At 42.5% G+C, this 20,005-nt stretch overlaps 1 pseudogene; it reads left to right on the plus strand.

Annotated features, from left to right (window-relative positions):
* The first annotated feature begins 17,591 nt into the window (after window positions 1–17,591).
* On the plus strand, window positions 17,592–18,428 carry LOC128048940 (sodium/potassium-transporting ATPase subunit beta-3-like; annotated as a pseudogene).
* Window positions 18,429–20,005: the final 1,577 nt, after the last annotated feature.

The raw sequence follows: 20,005 nt of genomic DNA on the forward strand, positions 1-20,005 counted from the left end.
AGAATTGTTTTTTTTTTTCAGAATTTTTTTCACATTCTAAAATTTAAGAATGGTTTAATGTCACTGGATGTGGGAGTGATGTTCTGAAATCCCCAAAATGGAATGATCTGTTGTTCCTTTTTACACAAGCTGTTTCGTAGACTCAGGGCAAGTTGTGAAGTGGGTGAACTTTTTCCTTCTCCTTTCAGTTTTCCTCATTTATTTTTCAAGATGCCAGTTATTTTGCTGTGTCCTAACAGCTCTCTCATAACGGAAATGGATATTTTTCCAAAGATACTTCTTTCATAAAAGTTAGCTTTTTCAAAGGTTATATTTTAGCCATTTGGCCTTTGAGCACGTATACTATCAACCAGGAGTTCCTGTTTCATCACTGAGATAAACATCTATATAACAACAATAACAATAAATAACAATTGTATATTGTTATGCTGTGAAATTTATTTCATGCCCAGTAATAATGCCTAGAAGGTTTCCCTTGGGCCTGCTTTTGCCTACAGAGTTTTTACTAGTTTTGGGCTTAACAGATTAACAATCTCAACCAATAGGGTTTTCCTCAATTTTATATTTTGAGGGGTTGGGAGAAAGTGGGTTATCTCAAGTAATAGTTTTTGTTCTTATTCAAAGAGAAAGAGAATTATTTTATAATCATTTCTGCTTTCAGAATGGTTCAGCAGAAATAGTACCTGGAATATTCTTTTCCATTGAAGTTAATCTGTCTATCAGTAAAGCTGAACCATTTAGTCTAAAAAATGCTTGCTTGCTTTTCGGTTTTTTTTTTTTTTAATTGAATTGACCATTGTTTGACTGGATTTATTGTATGAGTTCATGGCTTTCACTTGGTGTTTCAAAGTTTTTAGCCTTGAACTTGTATTCTCTGAAATTCTGACTTCATTCAGCATCCACCTCGAGGCAGCAATGTGAAACTTCAGGCATGTTGAAACTTGAAGGAACAGTGGGAATTCCCACTCACATCCCTCCCCGGGCCTCTCAGTTGCCTCCCTCTAGAGGTAAGGAATCTTCCAGACAGGTGCACACTCACAGGACTGAAACTTCTTAATGACTGTAAGTTTTGTCAGAAAGTAAAGGAAAAAAAAAATGAGTAAAAAAATTGAAACAATGGAAGTCACAGGCCCTGTGGGAAGGACCAACTCTTTTGCATCTGTTTTCAGCTCAGGTATATTTTCAGAGGAGGCCTCTCTTGAGGCGTAATTATGAAGTCGCTAAAGTTTGTTTTAGTAGTTATCAGCACAGTTCCCTTTCTGATTGTTGGCATGTGCTTTCCTAGCCTGCTCAGAGCCTTTATTTCTGTCCTATGCCTTCCTAATGCCTCAATGTGCAGGCCCTGCCCTTTGGAGGAACACTTCATGGCCCAGTCCTGAACATCACTTTAAACCATCACCAGTTAAATCAAGACTTTCAATTAAATGAAATTAAATTAAACCTTTAAATTGGAACAATTGACTCTCTCTTCCTGTTCCTTCCAGGTTTGTGTCCACTGACTAAGCTGAGATGTTCTTCACTGTTACAGATGAAGAGTTATGGGTCCAGTTTACTGTAGTACCTCAAATGGCTAATGCAAGACACTGTAGGAATGTCAATCACACTGATAGGTTGGTAGGAAATTAAAGTTTCTCTACTAAAACTTCCTTTGGCACATATTAACTCATATTCTTTCTGATAACTCTGTTCCTGTTACATGTGGTGTTTTCTCTCTACCCTAGTGCTTTGCACTGGGTCTGATCTGATATTTAGTAACTGTCTGAAAACCAAGTATTCTTGCCTTGAGAACTCCATGAACAGTCAGTCAGTCACTTCAGTCACTCAGTCATGTCTGACCCTTTGCAACCCCCTGAATCGCAGCACACCAGGCCTCCCTTTCCATCACCACTCCCTGAGTTCACTCAGACTCACATCCATCGAGTCAGTGATGCCATCCAGCCATCTCATCCTCGGTCGTCCCCTTCTCCTCCTGCCCCCAATCCCTCCCAGCATCAGAGTCTTTTCCAATGAGTCAAATTTTTGCATGAGGTGGCCAAAGTACTGGAGTTTCAGCTTTAGCATCATTCCCTCCAAAGAAATCCCAGGGCTGATCTCCTTCAGAATGGATTGGTTGGATCTCCTTGCAGTCCAAGGGACTCTCAAGAGTCTTCTCCAACACCACAGTTCAAAAGCATCAGTTCTTCGGCATTCAGCCCTCTTCATAGTCCAACTCTCACATCCATACATGACCCCAGGAAAAACCATAGCCTGGACTAGATGGACCTTTGTTGGCAAAGTAATGTCTCTGCTTTTGAATATGCTCTCTAGGTTGGTCATAACTTCTCTTCCAAGGAGTAAGTGTCTTTTAATTTCATGGCTGGAGTTACCATCTGTAGTGATTTTGGAGCACTCCAAAATAAAGTCTGGCACTGTTTCCACTGTTTCCCCATCTATTTGCCATGAAGTGATGGGACCAGATGCCATGATCTTCGTTTTCTGAATGTTGAGCTTTAAGTCAAATTTTTCACTCTCCACTTCCACTTTCATCAAGAGGCTTTTTAGTTCCTCTTCACTTTCTGCCATAAGGGTGGTGTCATCTGCATATCTGAGGTTACTGATATTTCTCCTGGCAATCTTGATTCCAGCTTGTGCTTCTTCCAGCCCAGCGTTTCTCATGATGTACTCTGCATAGAAGTTAAAGAAGCAGGGGGAGAATATACAGCCTTGATGTACTCCTTTTCCTATTTGGAACCAGTCTGTTGTTCCATGGCCAGTTCTAACTGTTGCTTCCTGACCTGCATATAGGTTTCTCAAGAGGCAGGTTAGGTGGTCTGGTATTCCCATCTCTTTCAGAATTTTCCACAGTTTATTGTGATCCACACAGTCAAAGGCTTTGGCATAGTCAATAAGGCAGAAATAGATGTTAGCAAAAACAAGACCAGGAATGGACTATGGCTCAGATCATGAACTCCTTATTGCCAAATTCAGACTGAAATTGAAGAAAGTAGAGAAAACCACTAGACCATTCAGGTATGATCTAAATCAAATCCCTTACCATTATACAGTGAAAGTGAGAAATAGATTTAAGGGACTAGATGTGGTAGACAAAGTCCCTGATGAACTATGGATGGAGGTTTGTGACATTGTACAGGAGACAGGGATCAAGACCATCCCCAAGAAAAAGAAATGAAAAAAAGTGAAATGGCTGTCTGAGGAGGCCCTACAAATAGCTGTGAAAAGAAAAGAAGTGAAAAGCAAAGGAGAAAAGGAAAGATATACCCATTTGAATGCAGAGTGCCAAAGAATAGCAAAGAGAGATAAGAAAGCCTTCCTCAGTGATCAGTGCAAAGAGATAGAGGAAAGCAATAGAATGGGAAAGACTAGAGATCTCTTCAAGAAAATTAGAGATACCAAGGGAACATTTCATGCTAAGATGGGCTTGATAAAGGACAGAAATGGTCTGGACCTAACAAAAGCAGAAGATATTAAGAAGAGGTGGCAAGAATACACAGAAGAATTGTACAAAAAGATCTTCATGACCCAGATAATCACAATGCTGTGATCACTCACCTAGAGCCAGACATCCTGGAATGTGAAGTCAAGTGGGCCTTAGGAAGCATCACTATGAACAAAGATAGTGGAGGTGATGAAATTCCAGTTGAGCTATTTCAAATCCTGGAAGATGATGCTGTGAAAGTGCTGCACTCAATATGCCAGCAAATTTGGAAAACAGCAGTGGCCACAGGACTGGAAAGAGTCAGTTTTCATTCCAATCCCAAAGAAAAGCAATGGCCAAAGAATGTCCAAACTACTGTACAATTGCACTCATTTCATAGGCTGGCAAAGTAATGTTCAAAATTCTCCAAGCCAGGCTTCAACAGCATGTGAACCATGAACTTTCAGATGTTCAAGCTGGTTTTAGAAAAGTCGGAGGAACCAGAAATCAAATTTCCAACATCTGTTGGATCATGGAAAAACCAAGAGAGTTCCAGAAAAACATCTATTTCTGCTTTATTGACTATGCCAAAGCCTTTGACTGTGTGGATCACAATAAACTGTGGAAAATTCTGAAAGAGATGGGAATACCAGACCACCTAACCTGCCTCTTGAGAAACCTATATGCAGGTCAGGAGGCAACAGTTAGAACTGGCCATGGAACAACAGACTGGTTCCAAATAGGAAAAGGAGTACATTAAGGCTGTATATTGTCACCCTGCTTATTTAACTTCTATGCAGAGTACATCATGAGAAATGCTGGGCTGGAAGAAGCACAAGCTGGAATCAAGATTGCCAGGAGAAATATCAGTAACTTCAGATATGCAGATGACACCACCCTTATGGCAGCAAGTGAGGAAGAACTAAAGATCCTCTTGATGAAAGTGAGAGGAGAGTGGAAAAATTTGGCTTAAAGCTCAACATTCAGAAAACTAAAATCATGGCATCTGGTCTCATTACTTCATGGCAAATAGATGGGGAAACAGTGGAAACAGTGCCAGACTTTATTTTGGGGGGCTCCAAAATCACTGCAGATGGTGACTGCAGCCATGAAATTAAAAGATACTTATTCCTTGGAAAGAAAGCTGTTACCAACCTAGAAAGCATATTAAAAAGCAGAGATATTACTTTGCCAACAAAGGTCCGCCTAGTAAAGGCTATGGTTTTTCCAGTAGTCATGTATGGATGAGAGAGTCGAACTATAAAGAAAGCTGAGCGCTGAAGAATTGATGCTTTTGAACTGTGATGTTGGAGAAGACTCTTGAGAGTCCCTTGGACTGCAAGGAGATCCAACCAATTCATCCTTAAGCCAATCAGTCCTGAATATTCATTGGAAGGACTGATGTTAAAGCTGAAAGTCCAATACTTTGGCCAGCTAATGTAAAGAACTGACTCACTGGAAAAGACCCTGATGCTGGGAAAGATTGAAGGCGGGAGGAGAAGGGGATGACAGAGAATGAGATGGTTGGATGGCATCACTGACTCAGTGGACATAGGTTTGAATAAACTCTGGGAGTGGTGATGGACAGGGAGGACTGGAGTGCTGCAGTCTATGGGGTCGCCAAAGAATCGGACATGACTGAGGGACTGAACTGAACTGAACTGAAATGATTAACCTGTGGGCTTCTGCTTCTAAAGAGATTATCCTGTGAATAAAGGACATAAACTTGCATAAATATGAATCCTATATAATGCATATCAGTGTTCATTTTATTTTAAAAAATTTAAATTTCTATGCAATTTAAAAAGTTCCTTTCCATTTTTAGTTACTACAAAATATTGGCATTATCATTTACTGTCTCTTTTCTGTGAAACCCCATTGCTACTGAGATTTCTGATTATATTTCCTTCCACAAAAAAAATAAGTGTATTTGTTTGTTTTTTTTTGGCTGTGCTATATCTTTGTTGCTGCATGGGTTTTTCTCTATTTTCAGAGAGTGGGGGCTACTCTCCGATTGTGGTGGGCAGATTTCTCATTGCAGAGGCTTCTCTCGCTGTAGAACACAAAGAAGCTCAATAGTTGTGGCTCCTGGGTTCTAGAGCCCAGGTGTAATAGTTGTGATGCACAGGTTTAGTTACTCTGTGACATGTGGGATCTTCCCAGACCCGGGACTGAGCTCATGTCTCCTTCACTGGAAGGCAGATTCTTTACCACTGAGTCAGCAGGGAAGCCCCCACCACTTTTTTAGTGTAATTTTTATTGAGATATAAATAGCATATTATATTGTGTAAATTTAAGGTGTACGACATGTTGACCTGGCACATTTACATATTGCAACATGATTATCACCAAGCATTAGCTAATACTTCTGTGAATGTGAAAGCACTAGTCGCTCAGTCATGTCTGACTCTTTGTGATCCCATAGACTGTAGCCTGCCAGTTTCCTCTGTCCATGGAATTCTCCAGGCCAGAAAACTGGAGTGGGTAGCTGATCCCTTGTCCAGCCACTATTATTCAGCCAAACAGTTATGGCTGGATAATATTTAATTTGGTGGCTCAGCAGTAAAGAATTTGCCTGCCAGTGCAGGCAGGAGCAGCAGGAGACACAGGTTGGATCCTTGAGTGGGGAAGTCCCACTGAGAAGGGACTGGCAGCCCACTCCAGTAGTCTTGCCTGGAGAATTCCACGGAGAGAGGAGCCTAGAGCCTTCAGTCCATGGGGTTGCAGAAGAGTTGGACATGACTTAGCAACTAAATGACAACATTTGCTAATTACATATTGGGTGAAAGACATATTTATATATGCAAAGAACTCAAAATTCAATAGTAAGAAAATAAATAGTACAATTCTAAAAATGGGCAAACTTGAATTAGACTTGAACCAGATGTTTCCCCAAAGAAGACTGACCAATAGCAGTTAAACAGAAGAAAAGAAGCTGTGTACCATTAGTTAGAGAAATGCAAGTCTAAATCTTAATGAGAGAGCACTCTTTACCTATTAGAATGTGTAATTTAAAGTTTGACTATTCCAAATATTAGCAAGGATGTGGAATGACTGGAATGCTCATACACTGTTGCTGAGAATGTACAATAATACAACTACTTTGCAAAACCATTTGATAGTTTCTTAAAAATGTAAACAAACCCTTGAAATTTACATATATGATTCAGCCATCCCACATCTAGTTTTTTTTGTTTTTGTTTTTTAAAAATATTTCTTTGGCTGCACTGATTCTTAGTTGTGGCATGCAGATCTAGTTCCCTGACCGGGGTCAAACCTGGGCCACTTGCATTGGGAGTGTGGAGTCTTAGCTACTGGACCACCAGGGAAGTCCTGCCCACTCCTAGGTTTTTACCCAAGAAAAGATAAGTGCATTGCTGGTGAGACCCTTTGGTACTTATTTACCTGACTGCAGCAAAATCTGAGGGCTGCTCTTGATCTGTCAATATCAACTGATTATAGAACATCTGTCAGCCCAGGCACTTGAATGACTATTCAGGGTAAAGCTTCATACTCTTCTCACCCTGATGGTTGTCGAAATGTTGTGGAATCCGGAGTTGCAAAACACACCCTGGAGGACACTCAAGACAGTGGTGTACAGTTTATTATGCCAGCAGGTCCAAGCGGAATCAGTTCCCAACAAGGACCCTAATGTTTCTGAGAGGCCCAGTTTTATACCCCCCAGCTACGTGACTGGTTACATGTTAGCAACCTTTTTGTTGTATATGACTAAGTTTCACAAAAAGTAGGTGCTAGGAGAACAAACAATTAATGTTAAGGGGGGGAACAATAATTACACATCAAGGGGGATGTCTCCATGGTTAATCTCACAGGGGCAGCCTGACCTCAACTACAATATCTGTTTGCGATCTGTAGGGAGGGGAGTCTCCAGGAGACCTGGTTTTCATTAGCAACGGTTTCCTCATTCTTGGGCAGGGTTCAGGCCCAGTTTGCATTCTGTTTTTAAGATGGATGAAAAGCTTCAAGATGGAGTCTCTCCTGCTTTTCTCACACTGGCCCCAACAGGATATGTAGTGTGAGTGAGAAATCCTTTTTTTAATGGTTTTAAGTCACTAAGCCTGAGGCTATTTGCTGCCATAGCATAGATCTGCCTGGTGAATAGTTACCAAGCTTAAAGTTTTTCTAGCTTCTCACAGTTTTTTTCTGTTTTCTGAGCTTTATTTGGGCTTCCCAGATGGCACTAGCAGTAAAGAACCCACCTGCCAATGCAGGAGACACAAGAGACTTGGGTTTGATTCCCCAGTCAGGAAGATCTGGAGGAGGAAATGGCAACCCACTCTAGTATTCTTGCCTGGGAAATCTCATGGACAGAGGAGCCTGTCGGGCTATAGTCCATGGAGCTGCGAAGAGTCAATGACCTAGCGAATGAGCACAAGAGAAATAATTTACTCTCTTGAGTTTGCTGTGACATTCAGTACAGTTCAGTTGCTCAGTCGTGTCAGACTCTTTGCGACCCTATTACTCTGCATTCAAATGGGTATATCTTTCCTTTTCTCTTTTGCTTTTCGCTTCTCTTCTTTTCACAGCAATTTGTAAGGCCTCCTCAGACAACTATTTTGCTTTTTTGCATTTCTTTTTCTTGGGGATTGTCTTGATCCCTGTCTCCTGTACAATGTCACAAACCTCCACCCATAGTTCATCAGGTACTCTGTCTATCAGATCTAGTCCCTTAAACCTAATTCTCACTTTCACTGTCTAGTGGTTTTCCCTACTTTCTTCAATTTAAGTCTGAATTTGGCAATAAGGAGCTCATGATCTGAGCCATAGTCAGCTCCTGGTCTTGTTTTTGCTGACTATATAGAGCTTCTCTATCTTTGGCTGCAAAGAATATAATCAATCTGATTTTGCTATTGACCATCTGGTGATGTCCATGTGTAGGGTCTTCTTTTGTGTTGTTGGAAGAGGGTGTTTGCTATGACCAGTGTGTTCTCTTGGCAAAACTCTATTAGCCTTTGCCCTGTTTCATTCCTTACTCCAAGGCCAAATTTGCCTGTTACTCCAGGTGTTTCTTGACTTCCTACTTTTGCATTCCAGTCCCCTATAATGAAAAGGACATCTTTTTTGGGTGTTAGTTCTAGAATGTCTTGTAGGTCTTCATAGAACAGTTCAACTTCAGCTTCTTCAGCATTACTGGTTGGGGCATAGACTTGGATTACTGTGATATTGAATGGTTTGCTCTGGAAATGAACAGAGATCATTCTGTCGTTTTTTAGATTGCATCCAAGTACTGCATTTTGGACTCTTTTGTTGACCATGATGGCTACTCCATTTCTTCTAAGGGATTCTTGCCCACAGTAGTAGATACAATGGTCATCTGAGTTAAATTCACCCATCCCAGTCCATTTTAGTTCGCTGATTCCTAAAATGTCAATGTTCAGTCTTGCCATCTCCTGTGTGACCCACTCCCAATTTGCATTGATTCATGGACCTATATTCCAGGTTCCTGTGTAGTATTGCTCTTTACAGCATGGGACCTTGCTTCCATCACCAGTCACATCCACAACTGGGTGTTGTTTTTGCTTTGGCTCTGTCACTTCACACTTCTGGAGTTATTTCTCCACTGATCTCCAGTAGCATATTGGGCACCTACCGACCTAGAGAGTTCATCTTTCAGTGTCCTATCTTTTTGCTTTTTCATATTGTTCATGAGGTTCTCAAGGCAAGAATACTGAAGTGGATTGCCATTCCCTTCTCCAGTGGACTGCATTCTGTCAGAACTCTCCACCATGACCCATCTGTCTTGGGTGGCCCCACAGGGCATGGCTCATAGTTTCATTGAGTTAGACAAGGCTGTGGTCCATGTGATTAGATTGGTTAGTTTTCTGTAACTGTGGTTTTAAGTCTGTCTGCCCTCTGTTTTCAGTCTGCCTGCTGTGACATTAGGGGACAGGTTAGATTCAGAGTCAATACCCATTTTACTTAAAATGTATCAGATTTTGAGCAAAGACTGCCACTATGTCCTGCCTGCCATGTCTGCCACTCGCCATAGGGTGTCACTCCAGGACCTTGCTTCAGACACATAAGCTCCACTCCCATCCACTAAACCGCTAATGTCTCCGTTGTTGACTCTGGGCTCTTTCATTGGCCTTAATGCTGGGAAAGTGTAGGGCTTGTAGCCTCTGGGGTGCAGGCCAACAACTGGCAGGGCAGCTAGGAGACCCAGAAAACTCTGTGAGCACAGAGATGTAGGGAAATATAGGACAGGGATGGAATGTTGTGGGAGCCGTCCTCTAGTATGTGGTGCCCCAAAGTTTTGAATGTAATTGTCTTCCCAGGACAGGCCTTCCCCCACATCCTCAGCTTTCACTCCTCTCTGAAGTATGTGGATTATAGTATTTGATGCAAATTTCTTGAGTTGCATTGTCAGTGTGGAATCACCACACCACCTCATCCGCCAAACAGAAGATGTTAACTACCTGATGGTCATAAGCACAGAGCCCCCGGGCGCCTGGAGCCTATGGACTGGTCAAGTTCACCCCTGTGACACCACCTACTGTCTCACCAACAGCCCATCAGAGAACTGTGCACAAGCTCATCACAGACCCTGCAACCCCGCTCCCTCACCTGCCCTTTTAAAAATTCTCTGCCAAAAATCATTGAGAAGCTCGAGACATTTTAGGGCATGAGGCCACCTGGTTTCCTTGCACAGCCCTGCAATAAACCTATCTCTGCTCCAAACTCCCACGTTTCAGCTTATCTGGCCTCACTGTGTGTTGGGCACATGAACTTGTGTTAACATAATCCCAGGGTGACTGTCCATTAACAATGTGGGGCCCAAATGTTCCAGGAGTGATCCTAAAAGTTATGGGGAAATCCCGGGGTGGAGGTTGCTGGTGGTGGGTGGGGCATGAATTCACAATTGTGTGTGTTGTGTGGCCATCCTTGATTAATGGGGGCTGCCCAGAGATCTGGAGAACAATGGCTTTTAATGGCTCTGCTGTTGTATCTCAGTGAGACTTTTGTCATTAGTTAAGCTAAATTTGGCTCAGAGGTTAAAGCATCTGCCTGCAATGCGGAGACCCAGGTTTGATCCCTGGGTCAGGAAGATTCCCTGGAGAAGGAAATGGCAACCCACTTCAGTATTCTTGCCTGGGAAATCCCATGGATGGAGGAGTCTGGTGGCCTAAAGTCCCCGAGGTCGCAGAGTCGGACATGACTGAGCGACTTCACTATCTAAGTTAAATTCCTAGAAGGAATCGGTGTTTCTCTTGTGCCTTTGAGATGTAAATGAGCTGGAACGCACATGATCTCTGAGTCAAGGAGGAAAAAGAACTCTGAGGCAAATGCTACAGAAATAACTGTTTTGGGAATGTCTCAAAAATCATCTCCAGATTTTGGTAACTTGAAAGTAAACTAAGTTAAACAGAGAGAATTCACTATCTGTGCCATTTCAAACAGGATAAAATATTGGAGCATTAATTGCTGGGTGGGTCTAAGTTTACCTACCCTAGCCTTCTTAGAAGAGGAAGCCTAAGACATAAATTGTCATATCAGGAAATGTCTGTTTTGTGGTCTTCCAGACCTGCATTGTACATCTGTATTGTCCACTGAGGAAGTGAATGGATTTGAAAGTGAAAATGGAGTAGCTGGGTCTCAGACATCCAAGGTAAGATTAGGTGGCTGTTGCGTATGTGATTAAAACAAATTTTTTTTTTTGTCCCATGGGATCTTAGTTCCCACACCAAGGATTGAAGTCACACTCTAGACAGTGAAAGAGTGCAGTCTTAGCCACTGGACCACCAGGAAATTTCCTATCTATATGATTTTAGACACGTTTCTTGTATTTTTGAGAAGTTGAGTTTTCTGAACTGTATTGCAGGCTAGGACGAAAACCACAGGCAAGTATGGTGTTTTCTCAGATGTGGTTACTGCTTGTATTTTGCTCAGTTGTTTCTGGCTCTTGTGTTGCGCTTGTTAGATGTCTTACATTCCAGGACCTTGCCTCAGACGTGTAGGATTCCTCTCCCTATTAAAGCACTGACATCTCAAAAACTAAATAAGTAAAATTTATCAGTTTTTGATTAAGGGTAAAAATATCTAAATATCCAAAATGTCCATTTATGAGCTAATATTGGGTCAGTCTGCCCTAACCCAATACACTACAATGCAATGAAATATGTTCTCCCTGAAAGAACTAAGAAGGGATGTTTATTAGTGAGAATAAATGCTACAAAGATAAACATAGATACAGGAATTCATTAAGATAGAAGTCTTTTTTCTCTTTTTTGTTTTAAATTGATTTTTTTGAGGTATAGTTGCGAAACTAACAATATTTTGCTAGTTTCTACTGTACAGCAAAGTGAATTAACTATACTGGACTCCTCCCTTTTAGACTTCCTTTCCATTCAAGTCACCACAGAGCATTAGGTAGAGTACCCTGTGCTACACAGTATGTTCTCATTAGTTATCTATTTTATATTATTTCTCTTTATGATAGTAATCTGGCATGTCTGGACTCTCTAGGTAATTTGAAGACTTAGGTTCTCTCCACCTTAGAATTCCACCATCTCCTCTCAATTTGTTCTGGGAGAGAATTAATGCTCATTGCATTCATTTTGGGTGATTAATTATTTCCTTTGCAGCTAAAATTGTCCTATCTATGTCCTATCTCCTTGGGAGAACTGAGAAAATGGTCATTCAAATAATTTTCTGGAGGAAATTCTCTGGGAACCATGTTGAGAAAAGGTGCCCTAGTGCATTTCTGTTCATCAAAGCTGGCTCAAAGTTTAAAGGTAGGTCATTGTTGTGTCCATGGTCCAATGTATAGGAAGGGAAAATAATGAAGTACAGGGCACGTAATTTCTGATTAAGAAAACATGGTAAAAATTGTATTTGCATTTTCACTCAGGCTTCCCTGGTGGCTCAGATGGTAAAGAAACTGCCTGCAATGCAGAAGATCTGGGTTTGATCCCTGAAGATCCCCAGAGGAGGAAATGGCAACCCACTCCAGTATTCTTGCCTGGAGAATTCCATGCAAGGGCCATGGGCTACAGTCCATGGGGTTGCAGAGTCTGACATGACTGAGTGACTAACAAACACATTGTCAAGTACTCAGTCTTCTGGCTGTACTTAAGCATTCCCCAGGTGGTGCTGGTGGTAAAGAATCTCCCTGCCAGTGCAGGAGATGTGAGAGTCATGGGTTTGATCCCTGGGTCAGGAAGATCCCTTGGAGTAGAAAATGGCAATCTGCTCCAGTATTAATATTTTTGCCTGGGAAATTTCATGAACAGAGGAGCCTGGAGGGCTACAGTCCATGGGGTCGCAAAAGAGTCAGACATGACTGAGCACAAGCATTAAGGGAATCAGGAAATGAGGCCTCTGCTTAGGTGGCTGAGTGTTAAGAAGGAAAGGAGAATGTATCTGAGGATGCAACCAGCAGGCACATTGGCTTTGACTCCTTCCCAGTGGAGTATCATCCCTTCTTAGTGAGAAATCATCAGAGAAGCCCACACTGAGGCACAAGCTACAAATTAATTAACAAGCACCCTTCAAAAGTGTGAAGTCATAAAGACAAGGAAGAACAGGGGAACCATTACACATTGGAAGAAACTAACAGCAGCAAAGAGGTAGGCCAAAACTACATAAAATATGCAGTCTCGCATTGGATCCTGAAGTACAGAGACGATGGATAATCTGGTGAAATTTGAATAAGTTCTGCATTCAGTAAATAGTATTGTACTAACACTATTAAGTGCCATGTTATGTACCATAGTTTCTTCCTTTTGATGAATATTTTGTGATTATAAAAGATGTTAACATTGGGAGAAGCTGGGTAAAGGGCATATGAGAACTCTATTATTTTCACAGTTTTTTATAAGTCTAAAGTTATCTTTTTAAAAGCCCATTAAAACACACATGCAGATATATATATATATCTGAATCATATATATATGTCTGCATATTTATATATATATCTGAATCACTCTGCTATATAGCAGAAATTAACACAACATTGTATTACACTTCAATAAAGTTTTTTTTTTAAAAAAATAAAGAAAAAGCCTATTATGAAGGCTTTTAAGAATAAAACATTCTGGTAAGTCTGTAGTTTGATTTTTATTTTTACTGCTCTTAACTGAGCTCAGTTTCTTACATCAGTGAGCCTGCAAGGCTACTTGTTTGCCTTAACTTGCCTGAGTAATTTTTGAAAAACTTTCCTAACTTATTCAGCCTCTTGGGCCAGGCAATGATCTTAACTTCCAGGAGACTTGGTTTTGTTGACAGTCTAAGGGAGACAGTCCAGTTTCACAGTTCAGAACTTTTCGGAAGTCTTAGGCTTAATGAGTACATCAACCAGCCTCTGGAGGTTTGCAAGATTCCAAACATAATTTCACCTGTTGCTCCTGGAAGCAGGAGCTGAACCAGAAGCTATTAACTTCTCAAGGACTGTAATTTCAGGCTGAGAGTGAAAGAGGGGAGAGGTGACAGCAATGTTAATGAATGGACTCGAAGTTTTCATCCTAACAAAACCCCCTTTAGGAGGTACACCTTTGACATCTGGGCTCCGTTTGGCCTCAGGAGACTTGTTGCTCAGCACAATCACAAACTTGCTAAAGTTTGTTACAGTGATACTTGCTCCCGGTCATTGTTCTATTTCTCCATATCATATGCTTCACCCAATGCCCTCAACCTCACCCATACTTGGCCAGCTCCCCCTCTAGCTCCTCTATTGATCACCACAATGAAATGTCAGAGAAAGAAAAAGTAAGTACACTTCACATATATGTGGAATCTAAAATATAAAAATGGATAAATAAAACAGAAACAGATGCACAAATACAGAGTACAAATAGTAGCTATGAATGTGGATAGGGAGGGATTAAGAGGTACAAACTACTATGGGTAAAATAAATACAATACATTGGGGGCCTACGTGCTAAGTTCCTTCAGCCATGTCTGATTCTTTGTAACCCTATGGACTGTAGCCCACCAGGCTCCTCTGTCCATAGAATTCTCCAGGCAAGAATACTGGAGTGAGATGCCATGCCCTCCTCCAGGGGATCTTCCCAACCCAGGGATCAAACCCACATCTCCTTTGTCTCTTACATTGCAGGTGAATTCTTTACCCGCTGAGCTGCCAAGAAAGCCTCGTACATACAGCATGAGGGCACAGCAAATTTTTACAATAACTTTAAATGGACTAAAATCTGTAGTCTATAAAAATATTCACTCTCCATGTTGTACACCTGAAGCATATAGTATTGTAAATCAACTATCAATCTGACAGTTGGGTTCAGTGGAGCATGAAGTGTGGATGAATTGAGAGATCATGGTAAAAAACAAGACTGGATTGCTAAACAGGCACTTAGGAAAATAGGGCTTTATAAATAGTATTAAAAGAGTTTAATGTTTTTAAAAAATATTTATTTGGCTGTACTGGAATGTGGTTGTGGCATGAAAGGATCTTTAGTTGAGGCATGTGGGATCCAGTTCCTTCACTGGGGATCAGACCCAGGTCCCCTGCACTGGGTGTGCAGTGGAGTCTTAGCCACCGGACTACCAGGCAAGTCCCAAAAGTGAAAAAAAATTTTTTTTCAAATGAGGAACCAGAGCATGGAAGTTGGAAAACAAGGTTTGCCACAGGAAACCTGTGGCCACAGTGTAGAGAATTAGAGGAGATCAATATAAAGTCATTATTATTGACACCTAATTAGATATAATCTTGTCATAGTGAAATGGAGCAGGGCAGTATGGTCCTTGTTCCCCCCAACCAAGGACCTTTAGTTCTCTCTCAAGGGCTGTACATAATATTCTGAGCCATATCCTGTGAGCTGTCTTAGAGATACTAAAACACCAGGTGAAAAAGTTAACAACATGATGACCTGACTCTACCCAGGACATAAGCTGCTACAGTTCTGAGAATTGGCTGCAAAGAAATGGGAACAAATGACCCTGGAACTTGGAAGATGACTGTCAGAACTGATTGTGCTGTTTCTGCATGTAGCCCCCCTCCTTCTGTCTATAAAAGCTCTTGCCCCACTGGTTGCCAGTGGTCAAGTGGGGGAGTAATCCCATGGATGGAGGAGCCTGGTAAGCTGCAGTCCATGGGATCACGAAGAGTCAGACATGACTGAGCGACTTCCCTTTCACTTTCATGCATTGGAGAAGGAAATGGCAACCCAATCCACTGTTCTTGCCTGGAGAATCGCAGGGACGGGGGAGCCTGGTGGGCTGCCGTCTATGGGGTCACACAGAGTCAGACATGACTGAAGTGACTTAGCTGCAGCAGCAGGCCTTTGGACAGATGTCCACCACCCTTCCCCACCCTAGTTGCCGGCACCTGAAATAAAGCAAACTTTCCTTCCACTAACCTGGTGTGTTTATTGACTCTTGAGCAGCGAGCAGCCGGACCACACCCACTCTTTTGGTACCAACAGGAGTGGGAGGGATGATGGAGAGAACTAGACAGATACTAGACCTGAGCAGAGTTTATGTACACACAGCAATTCATAACATGATAGGTATTTAATTTCTACAGAGAAGATATGATTTAGATATTTCTGAAACAGGCCACGAAGGTCATTTCATTTGTGTCTTGTATTGCTGTCGCAAATTATAGATGTTGATGCTGAAATTGAGCCTCTGTGCAATGACATTGAATCTCAGAGACAGAGTTTTGGGTGAAGTAGAAATAGGTTTATTGCTAAGTCAAAGGGGGCCACTGTGGACTAATGCCCTTAAAACTGTGTGCCCCACTAAGGGTTTTATAGTATTGGTTCAAGCAGCAGGTCGTGATCAGTTCATGGACATTCTTCTGATTGGTTGGTGGTGAGATCACTGGAAATCAGCATCATCAGGCTTCTGATTCCAACCGATCTGGGGTGGTGAGGTGGTGCTCAGTCATGTCAGATTCTTTGGGACCCTATGGACTATATCTTACCAGGTTCCTCTGTCCGTGAAATTTTCCAGGCAAGAATACTGGAGTGGGTTGCCATTTCATACTCCAGGGGATCTTCTCAACATAGGGATTGAACCCGGGTGTCTTGCATCTCCTGCATTGGCAGGCAGATTCTTTTACCACTGGACCACCTGGGAAGCATGTGCTTATGGGCAGCATACATTTTTCTCCCTCCTGGAGGGAGTTTCAGCATCTGCACAACAGCTCAAAAGACATGGCTCAGAAAGCTGTCTATAATTCTTGAGGAAGAACTAAAGATCTTTGACTTCATTGAATGGCTAAAGTATTATTTTTGTCTTGCTTGACTGATTTCCTTTCTGCATTTCCTCACCTCTCTGATTAAATTTATTCTTTGATTAAAGTTTGGTAGCTCAGCTAGTAAAGAATCTGCCTGCAATGCAGGTTCACTTCAGTATTAAGGAAACTTGACAAGATCTTATTTTAAGAATGCAGTGAAGAAACCCCGGTTTGATTCCTGGCTCAGGAAGGTCCCTTGGGGAGGGAATAGGCTACCCACTCCAATATTCTTGGGCTTCTCTGGTGGCTCAGATGGTAAAGAATCCACCTGTAATGCAGGAGATCTGGGTTCAATTCCTGGGCTGGGAAGATCCCCTGGAGAAGGGCATGGCAACCCACTGCAGTATTCTTGCCTGGAGAATCCCTTGGACAGAGGATTCTGACATGCTGTGATCCATTGGGTCACAAAGAATTGGACACGACTGACCGACAAAGCACAGCAAAGCTTTTCTCCAGGCAGAAGGCAGGTAGAGGACATGGGTGGGGGTCTATTCTGGGAAGGCCTCAGGGGCCTTCTGAGCGACTTTCACTTTCATAATCTATATGCCAACCTGTATCAGTCATCCTACTCCAGCCAGCAGGATGGTTCCAGCGGCCATAGAACTCTCACGGGAATCTGGATATACGTGCTTCAGGTTCAGTCTTCATCGCTTCTCTCTGAGATGAGTTAGTTAACTGAACTGACGAGTGTCGTTTTAGGCCCTTCCTGAAGCCCGCTTTCCCAAAGCCCATCACCCATTTCAAAATCCATTTCTGGGAGACGTCAGGCTTCGTGGCAGGAGCGGTGGCCCGGCGCGGCGCAGTCGGTTTCAGCGCTCACCGCGGGGAGGACGTTTCCTGGCCGTCGCGCCTTCTGCCGCCGTCGCCGGGCTGCGTCGCTCGAGCCGGGACGCGCCTGCGCGTTCCTCGCCGCTTCCACCGCGGCGGCCGCCGCTCCCCTCGCGGTCGGCCACACACACCATGAGGAAGAAAGACAAGACGTCCTTCAACCAGAGCCTGGCCGAGTGGAAGCTGTTTATCTACAACCGGACACCGGAGAGTTCCTGGGGCGCAGCGCCAAGAATTGGGGTTTGATCTTGCTCTTCTACTTTGTCTTTATGGCTTCCTGGCTGCAGTCTTTTCATTCACAGTGGGGGCCATGCTTCAGACTCTGAACGATGAGGTTCCAAAATATCGTCACCGGATTCGTAGTCCAGGATTTAGGGTTTTTCCAAAACCAGTGTCAGGGCTGGATTTTTCATTCAACCTGTCTGATTCAGAATCCTATCAAGGGTACTTTGATGACCTTAAGAAATTTCTGAAGTCATATGGCTTAGAAAAACAGAAGAATTTCACAGATTGTACCAATGGAAACTTTTTCTGAGCAGAAGGGTCCAGAATACACAGCATGCCAGTTTCCTCTTGCCTTACTTGAAGCCTGCAGTGGTGTGGATGATCCTACGTTTGGCTGCCAAGCAGGAAACCCTTGTATTCTTGTGAAAATGAGCAGAATAATTGGATTAAAGCGTCACGGAGAACCAAGGATAGACTGTATTGCAAAGAGTGAAAGCACAGCAGTTCTATCAACTTATCCTCCCAATGAAAAGATAGATTTAAAATATTTTCCATATTGTGGAAAAAACTGCATGGAATCAACCTGCAGCCACTAGTTGCGTCCAGCTCAGCTTTGGTAGTGATGGTGATGTAAAAGAAGTAATGGTTGAGTGTAAGATTGATGGATCACCCAAACTAAAAACCCAGAATGACTATGACAAGTTTTCAGGACGAGTTACATTTAAGATCACAATGCATGCATAGTAGGAGTTAGGATGTCTCTATGGAGTAAATGTTGTATTGTCTGTCTTCATTTTGTATCAACCGGACCTGCCATTCCAGAATTATGAGACCGCCTTGGAGAAGGGTGGAGTGGTACATCACTGGGATAACATAGTGTGCTTCCAGATAATAGTGGTCCATGTCCTTCAAAGTAACTAACTACCTGTTGCCTCTGATGCCTTTTGAACCATGTGCAGTCACCAGATAGGGACTGTGAACACCTGATTATGACCATGTAGGTTGGGAGTCTTGTCCAGTTTTTATGTGGTTTAATTGCCAAGTGTCTAAAGCTTAATGTGCTGTGCTATATAAATATTTTATAGATTTAACACTGGTTAACTGTCATATTTTGATGCCAGAAAAGTTTTAAGGGATAAAATGGTACTGACCAACATCAAATGACTTTATAGCTGCAAGAAATTCAGTGTGTGGAAAAATTCTGTATGTGAGGAGGAAAAAAGAAAATAAAAGTGGATTTGAAAGGTTGAAAAAATCCATTTCTGATTAATCAGTCAAGATGGGTGGATCAATATATAATTCTCTCCTCCTGGGAGACCAGCTGACATTTCTTACTTGCATTACATTCAAATTTGAAGTATTCATTGATTCACAGATATTTTCAGCGTCGACAAGGTTTTGGGTGTAGAGAAATGAATGGGGCAGCTCTTGTCTTTAATTACAAATCTGATGGCATGAAGAGTACTTTTCTCCTACCAGTAAATGTATTGTGATCTTGTGGTTTCTCTAATTCACTTTCCTTCCTATGAATTACAAAGCCTTTGTCAGAACAATTCATTATTATGATACTCTGATGGTCAACATTTCCTCTAGCCTTAATTACCCAGATGGCTGAGACTTTGGGGGAGGGGCTGCATCACAGTTCAGCTTCTTCCTTTATTCCATCCTGTTCTTCCACACCCTTGGCCCTCTGTTTCCTTTCAAAGGTATTACATGCATGTATGCTCGGTCGCTTCAGTCATGTCTGATTCTGTGTGACACTATGGACTGTAGCCCACCAGGCCCTTCTGTCCATGGGATTCTCTAGACAAAAATACTGGAGTGGGTTGCCATGCCATCCTCCAGGGATCTTCCTGACCCAGGGACTGAACCTGTGTCTCCTGCATTGCAGGCAGATTCTTTACTTCTGAACCACCAGGTATTAATCCCTAATAAATCTTTTACACCTTCAACTTTGTCTCCATATCTGCTTCTGGAAAAGCCTACCAGCAACACTCCTCTTCAGATCTTTGGAAGCCTGAGAGACAAGCCATACAGAAAAAGGGTTCTCTCGTCACCCCTGTTGTCACAGTTAACAGAAAGCCAAGCCTCTAGAATACTGCTGCTGCTGCTGCTAAGTTGCTTCAGTTGTGTCCGATTCTGTGTGACCCCATAGATGGCAGCCCACCAGGCTCCCCCGTCCCTGGGATTCTCCAGGCAAGAACATTGGAGTGGGTTGCCATTTCCTTCTCCAATGCATGAAAGTGAAAAGTGAAAGGGAAGTCGCTCAGTCGTGTTGACTCTTAGCAACCCTATGGACTGCAGCGCACCAGGCTCCTCCG

This window comes from Budorcas taxicolor, chromosome 5, assembly GCF_023091745.1.
Source record: "Budorcas taxicolor isolate Tak-1 chromosome 5, Takin1.1, whole genome shotgun sequence".
Lineage (NCBI taxonomy): Eukaryota > Metazoa > Chordata > Mammalia > Artiodactyla > Bovidae > Budorcas > Budorcas taxicolor.